Here is a 15,533-nt window from a genome sequence, read left to right as displayed (position 1 = left end):
TTGAGTTATCTTTCTTGGCTAATTCATTTAACCCATTTATAAATAGAAGTTTGAGTTATCTTTCTTGGCTAATTCATTTAACACATTTATAAATAGAAGGTCTTACAGCTGTTTCAAGGACATTTATTATATCCCTTCATCAGAGACGGTGTGAGAAAATGGTTAAGCAATAGTTAATTTAGATAAGATATGAAATAGAGAGTGAAATGGAGGAATGAAAATAGATGTGAGATATGCAGAGATATTGCCTAAATAATGGATCTACAAATGCAATATCCCTGCATATCTCACATTCCTCCACTTCACTCTCTATTTCGTATCTTATCTAAATTAACTATTGCTTAACCATCTTCTCACACCGTCTCCGATGAAGGAATATAATAAATATCCTGGAAACAGCTGTAAGACCTTCTCTTTATAAATGTTCTAAAATCTTCACAACCTTGGTTTTTTATCTCATTCTGAAAAAAAAATAATATATATATCATATATGATATATATATATATATATATATATTATATATATATATATATATATATATATATATATATATATATATATATATATATATATATATATTCACACACACACACACACACACACATACACACATATATATATTATATATAATATATATATATATATATATTATATATATATAGTAGTGAAGGCGCATGGCTTAGTGGTTAGGACATTCGGCGCACGACTGTAAGATCGTGAGTTCAATTCCCGGCGACGTGTTGTGTCCTTCAGCAAGGCACTTTATTTCACGTTGCTCTAGTCCACTCAGCTAGCAAAACTGAGTAGTACCTGTATTTCAAAGGGCCAGCCTTGTCACGCTCTGTGTCACGCTGAATCTCCCTGAGAACTACGTTAAGGATATACGTGTCTGTGGAGTGCTCACTCACTAGCATGTTAATTTCACGAGCAAGTTGTTCGGTTGATCTTATCAGTTGGGACCCACGTCGTCGTAACCGACGAAGTGCTCCTTTAATATACATATATATATTACATATATCTAATACATGTATGCATTTGTGTGTGTGTGTGTGTGTGTGTGTGTGTGTGTGTGTGTGCTTTATATATACATATATATGTATATATACTTTGACTAGAAGCCTTTGTCGTTTTACATATATATATATACATACATACTTTACTAAAGAGAAATAACTCAGAATTGCCAGTGGTAAATAAGAGTATATCAAGAGAGATTCTTCATTTATTGAAATTATCTCCGCTTACAGGGATGGTAGAACAATCGCTATGTGGCAGTTAGGACCAACTCCCGATGAAAAAGGGACACAATTCCAAAAATCAAAATTTCTTCAAACCTTACTTGGCATTAAGGAAAAGACAATCTGAGAGGCGCCATCGGCACAGCAGTAGTCCTACCATAGACTTGGACATACACAAAAAAGTGTAGAATATAATTATGGGCTGGGTTAAATGAATTAGCCAAGAAAGATAACTCAAAATGGTCAATGATAGCTATTTGAACACACACACCACACACACACACACACACACACACACATCTTTTACTTGTTTAACTCATTAGACCATGCTGGGGCATCAACTTAAAGTGCTTTAGTCGAACAAATCGACCCGAGTTATTTTTTCCCTTAAAGCCAAGTACTCATTCTATCGGTTTCTTTTGTTGAATCACTAAGTTACAGGGACGTAAATACAGCAACACCTGTTGTCAGGCAGCAATGGATGACAGATACAAAGACACAGACACACGCACACATACGCACACACACACACATATGTTGTGTGTATATATCTATATATCTATATATATATATATATATATATATATATATATAATATATATATATATATATAATTATATATATATATAATACAACGGGCTTCTTTTCAGTCTCCGTCTACCAAATCCACTCACAAGGTTTTGATCGGCCCGATGCTATGGTACCAGTGGTTCTCAACCTTTTTTTGCCAACGGAACACCTTGGAACACATGTAAAAATAGAGGCACACCCTGGCTAAATATATATATGAAAAATATTTGAATTTTGCAAAATAAATACATGGTAAGTCATAGACGGCATACAACCGTAGACACAGACTAGTCATAGACACATGGAATGACTCAAACTAAATAAAGAAACTATGAACTTTACTGCAGTGTTTCGAATTTCATCAGTCAAATAGCTGGCTTCTTTAGTGAGAAATTTGTTCTGGCTTTTATTCATAATTTCCTCAGTGTTTGGTGAAATATGAGACAGACCCACCCTCATTTCTTCTTCTGTGATACGTAATCTCTCATGCTTCTTGTTTTTGATGTTGTTTAATGTTGAGAAGCCTAATTGACATATATAAGTTGAAAATTGTCATAAAATTGCTACAGCTCTTTTACACAATATGGAATACTCCTCTTGAATTGAAATCCAAAATGAATCAATGGGCAGAGTCGAATGTTTTAATTTTAACCCTCGGCCACTAGAAAACGTGACCAATTCTTCTTCTTTCTGTAACTCAAGTTCAATGTTAGAAGAATGATTTATGAAAGGATCTCTGATCCAATCATACTGGAAAATATGAAAACTAAAAGAAGCAACACATATACTAGGACACAACAACCTCCTAAGCAGACCGAGTGAAGATATGAGCAGCATATGGGAACCGGTATTAAGGAAGGATAGAAAAATATTAGATTTATAAGCCCTAAAATTCACTCCATAATTGCCCACGGGCATATGTCGTAAAGGTTAAGAGCGCGGGTTACTAACCCAAAGATTCCAAGTAGTGACCTTAACAATAATAATAATAATAATAATAATAACATTGAAAAATACCTTAGGAATGAGAACTCAGATTCGAGCGCTCTAAGAAGACGATCTAGTCATCCCGACATACATATATATGTATTTATTTATACACACACACACATTGAGAGAGAGCGGGAGGGAAGAGAGAAACGGGCAGACAGAGACAGATCAACCATAATTTATGTCATCTTTCCATCTGTTTCTAACAGATGGAAATTCTTTTCTACTCTAGGCACAAGGCTCGAAATTTTGGGGGAGGTGGGGTCAGTCGGTTAGATCGACCCCAGTACGCAACTGGTACTTAATGTATCGACCCCCCAAAAGGATAAAAGCCAAAGTTGTCCTGGGCGGAATTTGAACTCAGAACGTAAAGACAGACGAGATACCGCTAAGCATTTAGTCCGGCGTGCTAACGTTTCTGCCAGCTCGCCGCCTTTCTAACAGATGGAAATGTTCTTTGGAGAGTCATTCGTGAGCATCTCATTACAGTTCTTCTTCTTGATGATGATGCTTCCGTCTCTGTTATTGTTGCTGCTATTACTGTTCTTACTATTGTTATTGATGTTCTTTTTCGCTCTTATTGTTATTATTATTGTTGTTGTTATTGTCCTTACCGTAGTTATTGTTGCCACTGTTGTTACTCTTTTAGCTATTGATTTCATTCTTGCAGTTGTTGTTGTTGTTGCTGTTCTTGCTATTTTTGTTGTTTCAACCCATGTAAAGTCTTATTAAACAGACCCTATTTCTTTTTTGCCTTTTATCTTTTACTTCTTTCACTCATTGGACAGCAGCCATGATGAGACATGACCTTCAAGAATTTTAGTCGAACGCATCTTCCCCCCAGTACATAATTTTAAACACGCCAACACCAGTAGTCAAGCGACGGTGTGAGACAAACACAAAGACACACACACACCACACACACACACACACATACATACATACTACATACATACATATACATACATACATACATACATACACACACACATCAATACATACATACATCACACCATGCATACATACTACATACCTACATACATACATACATACATACATACATACATACATACATACACACATGCAGACATACATACATACATACATACATACATACATACATACATACATCACTACACACTACATACATACATACATACTACATACATACATACACACATACATACATACATACTACATACATACATACATACATACATACATACATACATCATACATACATATACATATACATACGAGGAACTTCTTTCAGTTTTTGTCTACCATAGCCATTCATAAGTTTTTGGTCGGCCCGAGGCTACAGCAAAAAGAACCTGACCAAAGTGCCAGGCAAAGGCCTGAACCCAGAACCATATGATTGGAAAACAAACTGCTTACCAAACTGCTACACTTTGTCATTGGTAATTTACTTCATTTTAACTTACATTGTATTGCATAATCCGAGCCACATTATCCAATGTGGGTAAATTTGTGACACACTTTTAAGAGGGCGGGTTAGATATGAGGTAGATTTGCTTGTTATTCCTAGCAGATTCAGAGGTCATGCCATTGTATCCTTTAAACTGAAGGCGTTATTACTATATATGCACATGATAAAGCAAACAAGTAAAACAACATATAAAAAAAAGACCATATATAGTTGTTATTACTATATATGGTAAAGCAAGCCAATACAAACAACACACATAAAAACGTCAAAGGACAAAAGGCAAAGAAAAAGAATCAACAAAAAATATAGTGAGGAATTTTTCTTTCTTTTTTTTCTTTATAAAATTCTGTCTCTTCTGAACATGTGCGAATGATATAACATTCTTGTATGATTTGTCACTGTAGTAAATCTGTGAAACTTGGCAATATTTATTTGGTGTTTCTGAGCACTGCTTCACAAACTGACAAATTCCAGACCTTTCCAAAAATAAAATATTTTTGTGAAAATCTTTGACCTAATCCCCACTCTATATATATATATAAATGTGTGTGTATATATATATATATGTGTGTGTGTGTGTGTGTGTGTGTGTGTGTGTGTGTGTGTGTGTGTTGTGTGTGTGTGTGTGTGTGTGTGTATGTGTGTGTGTGTATTGGGTTGTCCGGAAAGTTCGTGCCGATTTTTAAAGGTAATAAAAAGGTCAATAAATACTTGCCATTACATTTTTAATCAACCAAATATGAACTATTATGTCGCACAATGCGTCTCCATCTTTCCTTTAACTTGAAAATACCCTCTTCCCAGAATTGGGGTGGTTACATGGCAAAGAATTCATCAAGGTATCTTTTTACGTCATCCAAGGAATTAAAAGTTTTACCATTAAGACTATTCTGTAGAGACCTGAATAAGTGGGAATCCGAAGTAGCAATATCGGGTGAATACGGAGGGTGGGATAACACATCCCAGTCGACATATATATATATGTGTGTGTGTGTGTGTGTGTGTGTGTGTGTCACGTCTTGTCCCTACCTTCGAAACGCGGAGTAAATAAAACAGGGGACAACTTATGAAAGGAATGTTCTTTATGTTGCCTGTCTCATTTCTCTGTTTCTTTCTTTCTTTCGTTGTTCGTAAAAAAGTCCGTTTTCTATGTTTTTGTTTTTTATGTTCTCGTTTCTCATTTTGTCTACGTTTTTTTTTATGTCCTGTACCCATATATGCATGTATATATACATATATATGTAGGTATGTACATATATATGTATATATGCATATATTTATATATCATTTATATTATAACCGATGCTGGTGTGTTTACGTCTCCGTCACTTAGCGATTCGGCAAAAGAGCCCGATAGAATAAGTACTGGGCTTACAAAGAATAAGTCCCGGGGTCGATTTGCTCGACTAAAGGCGGTGCTCCAGCATGGCCGCAGTCAAATGACTGAAACAAGTAAAAGAGTAAAGAGTATATATGTATATATGTACGTACGTATGTATGTATGTATGTATGTATGTATGTATGTATGTAAGATGCAGCAAAAATCTTTCCACATTAGTGATATGAAGACACCGTTACCACCTATCCAACTTCACTAGTACTGCTTTAAAAACTGTAATATATGGCAGGTTTTTCTGCCGCACCCTGTATGTGTGTGTGTGTGCGTACGTATATATATATATGTATACATATATATATATATATATATATATATATATATATAGACGCTGGAGTGGCTGTGCGGTAAGTGGCTTGCTTACGAACCACATACTTGTGGGTTCAGGCCCACTGCGTGGCACCTTGGACAAGTGTCTTCTGCTATAGCCTCGGGCCGACCAAAGTCTTGTGAATGGATTTGGTAGACAGAAACTGGAAGAAGCCCGTCGTATATATGTGTGTATATATATATGTGTGTGTGTGTGTGTACATATGTATGTATGTGTATATGTTTGTGTGTTTGTGTTTGTCCCCCCAACATCGCTTGACAACCGATGCTGGTGTGTTTAAGTACCCGTAACTTAGCGGTTCAGCAAAAAAATCCGATTGAATAAGTACTAGGCTTACAAAGAATAAGTCCTGGGGTCGATCCGCTCAACTAAAGGCGGTGCTCCAGCATGGCCACAGTCACTTGACTGAAACAGTAAAATAGTAGAAGAGTAGAAGAGTAAAGAGTATATATATATATGTTGATCTTTGACTCTGGCCGAAATCAGATCGCCATGTTGATTCGTTAGCTACTGCACGCATGCTCTCCTTCTTTCTGATCTGTTGAACTAGGCTCGTAACGTTAAAGATTGAGAATTCCTGAGATACTAATAAAGTTCGTTTGACCTCCTCGTCAATATAAAAGCTTATATATTATATATATATATATATATATATAAACCCGTAATATGAAATTCAACAAAAAGCGGAGCACTCGGTCAACTAAAAGGGTGAATATATTATTAATAAAAGACATACAAAAATCCAGGTGAAATTCAATTAACCAGTATTTTCTGAACGAAATATTAAATTTATTTCGCCATTTCTCAAACTCGTAATGTCAATATGATGCGTTAGTAACTCCAAATGAGTTAAGTGATGTTTAAACGAGCACACGTGATTTGAAAAAGATAGGGAGTAATCTTGAGGAGATAATTAACTGAATAGCAAATAGACTTAGACTCTTATAAGGGACGAAAATCTTGTAAACAAACAAGGGAAGCGTAAAGAAAAAGCAAATTATTAAAAAAGTTGAGATATGGGAGAGTTATCAGTTTTTAGGTGTTTGCACATCCAGGTGGTGAATAAACAATTAGATGAGATCAATATGTGTGTGTGTGTGTGTGTGTGTGTGTGTGTGTGGAGGTGCGTGGCTTAGTGGTTAGGGTGTCAGCATCATGATCGTAAGATTGTGGTTTCGATTCCTGGACCGGGTGACGCGTTGTGTTCTTGAGCAAAACACTTCATTTCACGTTGCTCCAGTCCACTCAGCTGATAAAAATTAGTAACGCTGCGATGGACTGACGTCCTGTCCAGCTGGGGAACACATATGCCATTGAAACCGGGCCCTTGAGCCTGGCTAAGCTTTAAAAGGGCGCATGTGACCGCGTGAGTACCACTGGCGATTTTTTTCCTCTGTCTTCCCTTCTCGGGATCTTTCCTTCTCCTATGTTTCCGACGAAGAGCTCCGCTCAAAACGTTAAACCCTCCTTCCCTTCTTTCCTGAGCGTCCAATAATACTTATTTGTTCCACGTCCTTGCGTTTTTTTGTTTTCTTGTTTGGATTAACTATATATATATATATATATATTATATATATATATATAAACCCGTAATATGAAATTCAACAAAAAGCGGAGCACTCGGTCAACTAAAAGGGTGAATATATTATTAATAAAAGACATACAAAAATCCAGGTGAAATTCAATTAACCAGTATTTTCTGAACGAAATATTAAATTTATTTCGCCATTTCTCAACTCGTAATGTCAATATGATGCGTTAGTAACTCCAAATGAGTTAAGTGATGTTTAACGAGCACACGTGATTTGAAAAAGATAGGGAGTAATCTTGAGGAGATAATTAACTGAATAGCAATAGACTTAGACTCTTATAAGGGACGAAAATCTTGTAAACAAACAAGGGAAGCGTAAGAAAAAGCAAATTATTAAAAAAGTTGAGATATGGGAGAGTTATCAGTTTTTAGGTGTTTGCACATCCAGGTGGTGAATAACAATTAGATGAGATCAATATGTGTGTGTGTGTGTGTGTGTGTGTGTGTGTGTGTGGAGGTGCGTGGCTTAGTGGTTAGGTGTCAGCATCATGATCGTAAGATTGTGGTTTCGATTCCTGGACCGGGTGACGCGTTGTGTTCTTGAGCAAAACACTTCATTTCACGTTGCTCCAGTCCACTCAGCTGATAAAAATGAGTAACGCTGCGATGGACTGACGTCCTGTCCAGCTGGGGAACACATATGCCATTGAAACCGGGCCCTTGAGCCTGGCTAAGCTTTAAAAGGGCGCATGTGACCGCGTGAGTACCACTGGCGATTTTTTTCCTCTGTCTTCCCTTCTCGGGATCTTTCCTTCTCCTATGTTTCCGACGAAGAGCTCCGCTCGAAACGTTAAACCCTCCTTCTTCCCTTCTTTCCTGAGCGTCCAATAATACTTTATTTGTTCCACGTCCTTGCGTTTTTTTTGTTTTCTTGTTTGGATTAACTATATATATATATATATATATAATATATATATATATATGCATAGTTACAAACACGATGCCACAGTGTGTATACACTGATGGAACTCAATATAATCGCGACTAGAGTAATTGGTTGTCGTTCGTCTGCTAGGTTCTCCCTAACTTCTACTAAAACGTACCTACGTAAAGTGTGGACATAATGAGAAAATTTCACACTTGGTGTCTACACAATCCTTTAATGTTCGCAGGTTCTACAAAGGGTAAAAAGTTTTTCAAGTGAATATCCGTATCAAATGGATGTTCAGTCAATGTTTCTTGAGTGTATGTTTCGACCATAGAAAGGGATTTCTTTTTCTTTTTATTGAGAGGAATAAAAAGTTGGACTTTGTACTTGGGACACTACTTTTTTGTTTCATTGGTTCAGTCAGTGGTCTATAGTCATGCTGGAGCTACCAACTTCATAAGCATAATCTTCGTCTCCTCCTCTTCCATATAAAATTACACCCTCATAGCTTCTATCAAACGAGAGTGTCCTCATAGCTTCTATTATAATTCCCTTCTCATCTAGGATGTGAATGTCTTCATAACTTCTATTATAATTTCATTCTAATCTAGGACGAAAATGTCCTCAGTGCTTCTATTATAATTCCATTCTCATCATGGATGTTTGTAAACGGGCTTCAGTAATTGATGGTTAAATATTTTATCGCTGTCCCACCTCTGATAGATTAAAACTAAAGTTGACTGCTAGATTGCAATTTGGACTAAATTACACGAGGTAGTTATTGCATTTTTTCTTCTTTTTTTCTTTATCCTTCACCGTTATTTGTTCAATGTCTGCTACTAATCAACGAAAGTTATGTAAATTAGTCTAATTTAGAGAGTGTGGCACAGACAGACAGAGAAAAGAAAGAAAAAGACGTAGATAGTAATAGAGGAGGACGAGGGAACAAAACGATGTACTAATACAATGAATAAATGTGAAATAGAAGTTCAAATTAGAATCTATTTAGTATCTTATGTATCAACTCCAACCATTTGCCTGTCCTTTTTATTTTATCTACTATTATTCTTATCGTTATTTTTATTATCCTAAAATGGGCAAAAATGTTTAGCAGCATTTTGTCCGTCATTCTTCTCGAGATTTTTGCTCACTCTTCGAAGGGCTCCGACAATTATTGGTACTACTGCTACCTTTTTCATCGACCACAACTGCTTAACTTTCCGAGCTAACCTGCCATATCTCTCGACTTTTCTTTCTTCCTTATCTCATACCTTGTTGTCAGCTGGGCATGCTATATCTATGATCCAGCATAGTTTGTTTTCTTTCTCAATTAAGACTACGTCCGGTTTCCTATTCTCTATCTCATGGTTGTACTGAATCATAAAATCCCATAGGATCTTTGCATTTCTATTTTCGAAGATGCCTTCAGGTTTGTGTTCGTACCAATTTTTTGCTCTGTCAAGTCCATACTTGTTGCAGTGTCCAATGTACAAGCCTGGCTGTATTGTACCAGTGACGCACTGGGGTCGATGTAATCAACTTAATCCGTTTGTCTGTACTTGTTTGTCCCCTCTATGTTTAGCTCCTTGTGGGTAGTAAAGAAATAGGTATTTCGTCCGTCTTTACGTTCTGAGTTCTAAATCCGCCTCCTTTCGGGCTCGATAAATGAAGTACCTATCACGTACAGGGATCGATGTAATCGACATATCGCCTCCACCGAAATCGTTGGCCTTGTACCAAAATTTGAAACTGATATTACTGATGTTGTTGTTGTTGTTGTTAGAGGAAGGCTTGAACGTTGCTGCCTTCAATTTTCTTCCTCCTAAAGCAGAATATCTTCGCACCTATTCATAAGGAGCCTGTATCTACAGAAGACCATGGGGAGGACATAGTGTACAGGATACCCTCCTGCAAACACTATCGGGTACCCTAGTTTTTGCTTCCTGATAAATCCTACTTCTCATAACACTCATCGTTAATGCGATCGAGGAAGGCAGGAACATCGCAGTGTTTCATTCCCCACAAATCTATGCATTTTTCTAGTTTTGTACATAAGACATAGATCACCCCACATTCTCTTTCTATTTATTCATCTCATCATTCTCTTTCCTTTTTTTTTTTTGTTTTCTACCACGCCTCCTCTTTTCAAAGATTAAATTTTTTTCTACTTTGAAAAAACAAAAAAAGGAAAACAAAAAAAAAGAAAAAAAACACCTCTTCATACCCGAAGCAACACATAACTGCATTACTTTGTATTCTGTCTCGGGATTGTTAAACATTTGAAATCTTTACAAATACTTGTCCTTTATTTTGCTGAATTAAAAAAAAAATAACATCACGCACAACAGTTTCAATAGCCTCTTTATACAAATTTCAGTTATGAAAGAGAAGCCTTGTAGGCGAACGCGGTTTCAAAGCATTCACTTGTTGACATGCCCAAAGAAGGAACTTCTATGCAATGTTACCAGATTCGACTTACAAGGTTCGAATTATTCTACTTATCAGGGCTGCAACTCACTATTAATTTCTTTCTTTTAATTTTGGTTTACTAGCAAATATAGAGTTTAGTTGGATTATTATATTTAATTAAATTATTACATTCAAACCTTAAACTTTATATTTTCTAGTAACTAACTGGCACTCCGTCGGTTATGACAACGTGCAATGGCTGAGTACTCCACAGACACGTATACCCTTAACGTAGTTCTCAGGGAGATCCAGCGTGACTCAGGATGTGACAAGGCTGGCCCTTTGAAATACAGGTACAACTCAATTTTGCCAGCTGAGTGGACCGGAGCAACGGGAAATAAAGTGTCTTACTCAAAGGCACAGCGCGTCGCCGGGAATTGAACTCGCGACCTTAATATCGTGAGCCGAATACCCTAACCACTAAGCCACGCGCCATCATTTAAATTTGCTATTAAAAATAACTCTGCCTTGATAAGCAGAGTCATTCGCTCGTTGAAAACCCAATCAACCCCAGTACTTTTATTCCATTTTTTTTAGCCTGGTACTTATTCTATCGATCTCTTTTGTCAAACCGTAGATTACAGGAACACCAACAGCCACTGTCACACACATACACACAAATATATATATATGACGAGCTTCTTTCAGCTTCCGTCTACCAAATCCACAGCAAAGATTTGGTCGACCCAAAGCTATAGTAGAAGACACTTGCTCAAGGAGTCACACAGTGAGACTGAGTCCAGCCCCTTAGGCTTGGGAGGACTCACCCATCGTTAGACGACGGCGTATGAGGATTCTGCAATTTCTTGCTGAACAAACGACACAGATGATTTGCTTATAATGATCAAAAGTTCGTATCCACATAAGCTCACACCCTCCATTATATCAATATTACCTGTACAGGTACATGATGTGCCTCGTGTCATATGACGAAATGATCGCAGAGCAATGTGAAATGAGGTGTTTTGCTCAAGAACACAACGCAACGCCCTTTCTGGAAATCGAAACCGTGATCTCGCAATCCTGAGTGTAACACCCTGACCACGCGCACACACACACACACACACAACCACACACACACACACACACATATATATATAATATATATATATATATATATATATATATATATATATATATATATATATATGGATCCCCAAAGTACCCCGGATCCCCAAAGTACCCCGGATCCCCAAAGTACCCTGGTCCCCAAAGTACCCCGATCCCCAAAGTACCCCGGACCTCGTTGCCACCCGTGCCGCTGACACGTTAAAATGCTCGAACCGATCGTGACGATGCCGGACCCTCCGGCCCTGTGCAGGTGGCACGTAAAAAGCACCCAATCCACCACGGAGTGGTTGGCGTTAGGAAGGGCATCCAGCCGTAGAAACTCTGCCAGATTCAGACTGGAGCCTGGAGCGGCCCCTGGCTTCCCAGACCCGGTCGAACCGTCCAACCCGTGCTAGCGCGGAAAGCGGACGTTAAACGATGATGATGATGATGATGATGATGATATATATATATATATACATATGTATATGTGTGTGTGTATGTACATATGCATGTATATATATATATATATATATATACATATGTATATGTGTGTGTGTATGTACATATGCATGTATATATATATATATATATATATATATAAAGATGTATGTATGTATATTTTATTTGTTCATTGATGTGGAAACTCGAGTACATGTGGTAACTATTGAAATGTTTTTATTTTTCATTCCCTTCGAAATACATCGTTGCAACACATCCGAGGTATATTGTTTTTAAACACGAGTCCATAAAATATGTTATATCTGTACAAATACTGCTAAAAATTACCTTTCAATTTTTATTTGATTCTGCTTCTGTTCCATACAACTATTAATATTACTTCTCTTGTATATCTAGTTATACGAATGTATGGTCGTATACATTTTAGAAATCAATAATTTATGACGATTGATTTTAAATGAACTGAAAAACACTTCTCACTTTTTGTTATAATCCTGTATGTTTCAAACTGGGGTCTACAATACTCTACAGGACAAAAACCTTGAAATTGTGGAAGAGATCTAGAGGCTTGTTGATCTCCAGTAACATTTCATGACCTCTGTCTTCTAGGGAATGGTATAGAGTTGGGAGTACTGGGATTAATATGTAGACCCAATGGACTGATTGATAATGACGCTACACCCTACGATTCTTTAACCTCTAAAAGTATTTATATGGATTTTTTTACGTGTGCACAAAACATCAAATTTGATGAAATGGAATAGAGAGACGGCGAGACGTTCATGCTTATCTCAAGGATATTAATATTGGTTATTACGCGAAATGTCTTGAACTAGAATCAAAGAAGACACCAAATTCGGTTTGTGGAAACGGAGAAATCCTGTGGAACAATCACTACATCTGGACCATATGTCTCTTGTCGATTTATTTTTTAAAAAAGTCACTCGTAAGTGGTGTATACAAAAAGATCACCATGAAATGTCAACTGTGATTCTATAATGAAAGCTAAACCTATTGAAATAACCGAACCAGTGGGATTCTGGATTTATCGTCTAGCATCACCATCTAATCTTTTGGTGCTTATGAGCAGAATCCACTTCCTTGCATTCATCTGAGTACCCAGGTGTCCAGTATGAGAATAACTTCCACCCTTTCTCCACACCTTGGAGAATCACTAAGTGAATTTATGGGCAAAGCTCTTTTTACCTTATGAACTAAAAAATATACATTATTACAATGTAGTTTCCTCTCTCGAGATAATGAGTTCAACTCCAACGCGATTTTTTTTGTTTTGCTTTGTTTTTTTTTCTTTTACCTATTCAAGGTTTATGAGATAGATACTAGTAATATATTGAGATCGATACAATCGATTGTGTACCATCTCAGCAAACCTACCGATGTTGTGCTTAGTTGAAAACGAACCAACATTGTACCTGATGTCATACGCACACACGCACGCACACATACACACACACACACATACATATATATATATATACATAAATCACATACAGACATATTCTCTAACCAAAATATAAATTGACATTTGAATTTTAAATTATTATAGCTTTTGTCTGTGTTAGTAAATGTCTAATAGACCATCTCAAAAGTTAAAGTTTCAGGCAAGGTGACCAGCTAACACGCACCCTGCAAATTTTGGGGGTTCTTGGATATGTGAATTTGGTAATGCGTAAATTTATATATGTGAGGGAGAGGAAAAACTTATACTCATATATCAAATCACTTTAGAAAACAAGTGTGTGGGTTTCATTACTCTACGTGTCTGTGCGTGTATGTGTGTGTGCGTGCGTGCGTGCGTCTGTCGTCAGGCCAGAAACCTCCAATAGAGAACCTTAGGAATGTTGTACAAATTCTCACTCTACAACACATCGATTGTACACAGAAAATAAGAATTAGTTTGCTTCGTTTGTTCTTTACAGGACTCCACCTTTTCTAGGCTTTTGTACAAATCTGTTGTTACATAACCCAATGCACAAATAATAATAATAATAGCTACGAATGAAAATCTATAGTCTGGATATAAAAGTTATAAGTTGTCCATTATTTCATTATGATATCTTTATGTATGTACATACGAACGTACTATGTACGTACACAGTTACGTACGTATGTCTGCATATATGCGTATATGAATATATGTCTGTCATTATTCAGTTTATTTCAAGATTTCTTGCCGATAGAGACAGACCCGGTTTCTAACCTAGATCCAAGGCTCCTTCATTGAAATTTCAACATCAACAGGGTATTTTTGTATGTATGAATGTATGTATGTACGTGTGTATGTGCAACTGTTTAAACATACAAATAGTAGTGGGCACCCGACCAACGATTGATCTCAGAGCATCTCTATTAACTGTAGCAAAGGCTGGGTACGTCAACCATTTAAAGTCCCGAAATCAGCTATATGCAACATTTTTCCTCCTAGACCGAGAGATTCAGCGTGTGTGACATGTGAAAAGGCTCAGGTCTATTTTGGGTCTTAAGAAACATATCGTGCTTCACAGAGATCATATCTCACAAAGTGATCCGATCAATCCAATGGAAGTTACAACTTCCGTCTGTCACTTATGCTTCAAACCATGCAGGCCTGCAGCGGGACTGGATAGTAATTTGAGAGGGTCATAACAGAGTGTCGAAATGCCACTGAAAATGAAAAAGCTCAGAGATAGTGGAAGGCCAATCATTTGTGCAGATGGTGCAATCACTATGTATGTATGTATGTATGTATGTATGTATGTATGTATGTATGTATGTATGTATGTATGTATGTATGTATGAATCCATGTATGAATGTATGTGCATGTATGTATATATGAATGTATGTGTGTATGTATGTATATCTGCATGTAAATATGTATGTATGTTCTTAGGTATACTGAAGTCCCCAATCGTTTCAAAAACGAGGGCAAATTATTCTCCCCCCACCCATGGGAAAATTCTGCAGTAGAGCAAAGAAAATCACCGAAGCCGGTAATAGAAACCGGGTCACTAGTTCTATTCTTTGTCAAAAACACATCCACCCTACTTACCTTTGTCACCAACATGCACACACACACACACACACGCACACACACACACACACACACACACACACAC

General features: G+C 37.0%; 1 long non-coding RNA gene across 1 annotated transcript in view; it reads right to left on the bottom strand.

Moving 5' to 3' along the window:
- Window positions 1-1,381: 1,381 nt before the first annotated feature.
- LOC118761832 overlaps window positions 1,382-15,533 on the bottom strand; it is a 22,191-nt gene continuing 8,039 nt past the window's right edge. The window contains exon 3 of the long non-coding RNA XR_004997668.1: window positions 1,382-1,392. This is a non-coding gene — a long non-coding RNA (uncharacterized LOC118761832). The remainder of the gene's footprint in view (window positions 1,393-15,533) is intronic.

This window comes from Octopus sinensis, unplaced genomic scaffold (assembly GCF_006345805.1).
Source record: "Octopus sinensis unplaced genomic scaffold, ASM634580v1 Contig17779, whole genome shotgun sequence".
Taxonomy (NCBI): Eukaryota; Metazoa; Mollusca; class Cephalopoda; order Octopoda; family Octopodidae; genus Octopus; species Octopus sinensis.
The sequence above is the reverse complement of the archived record's forward strand: the minus strand, read 5'-3'. Positions and strand labels throughout refer to the sequence as shown.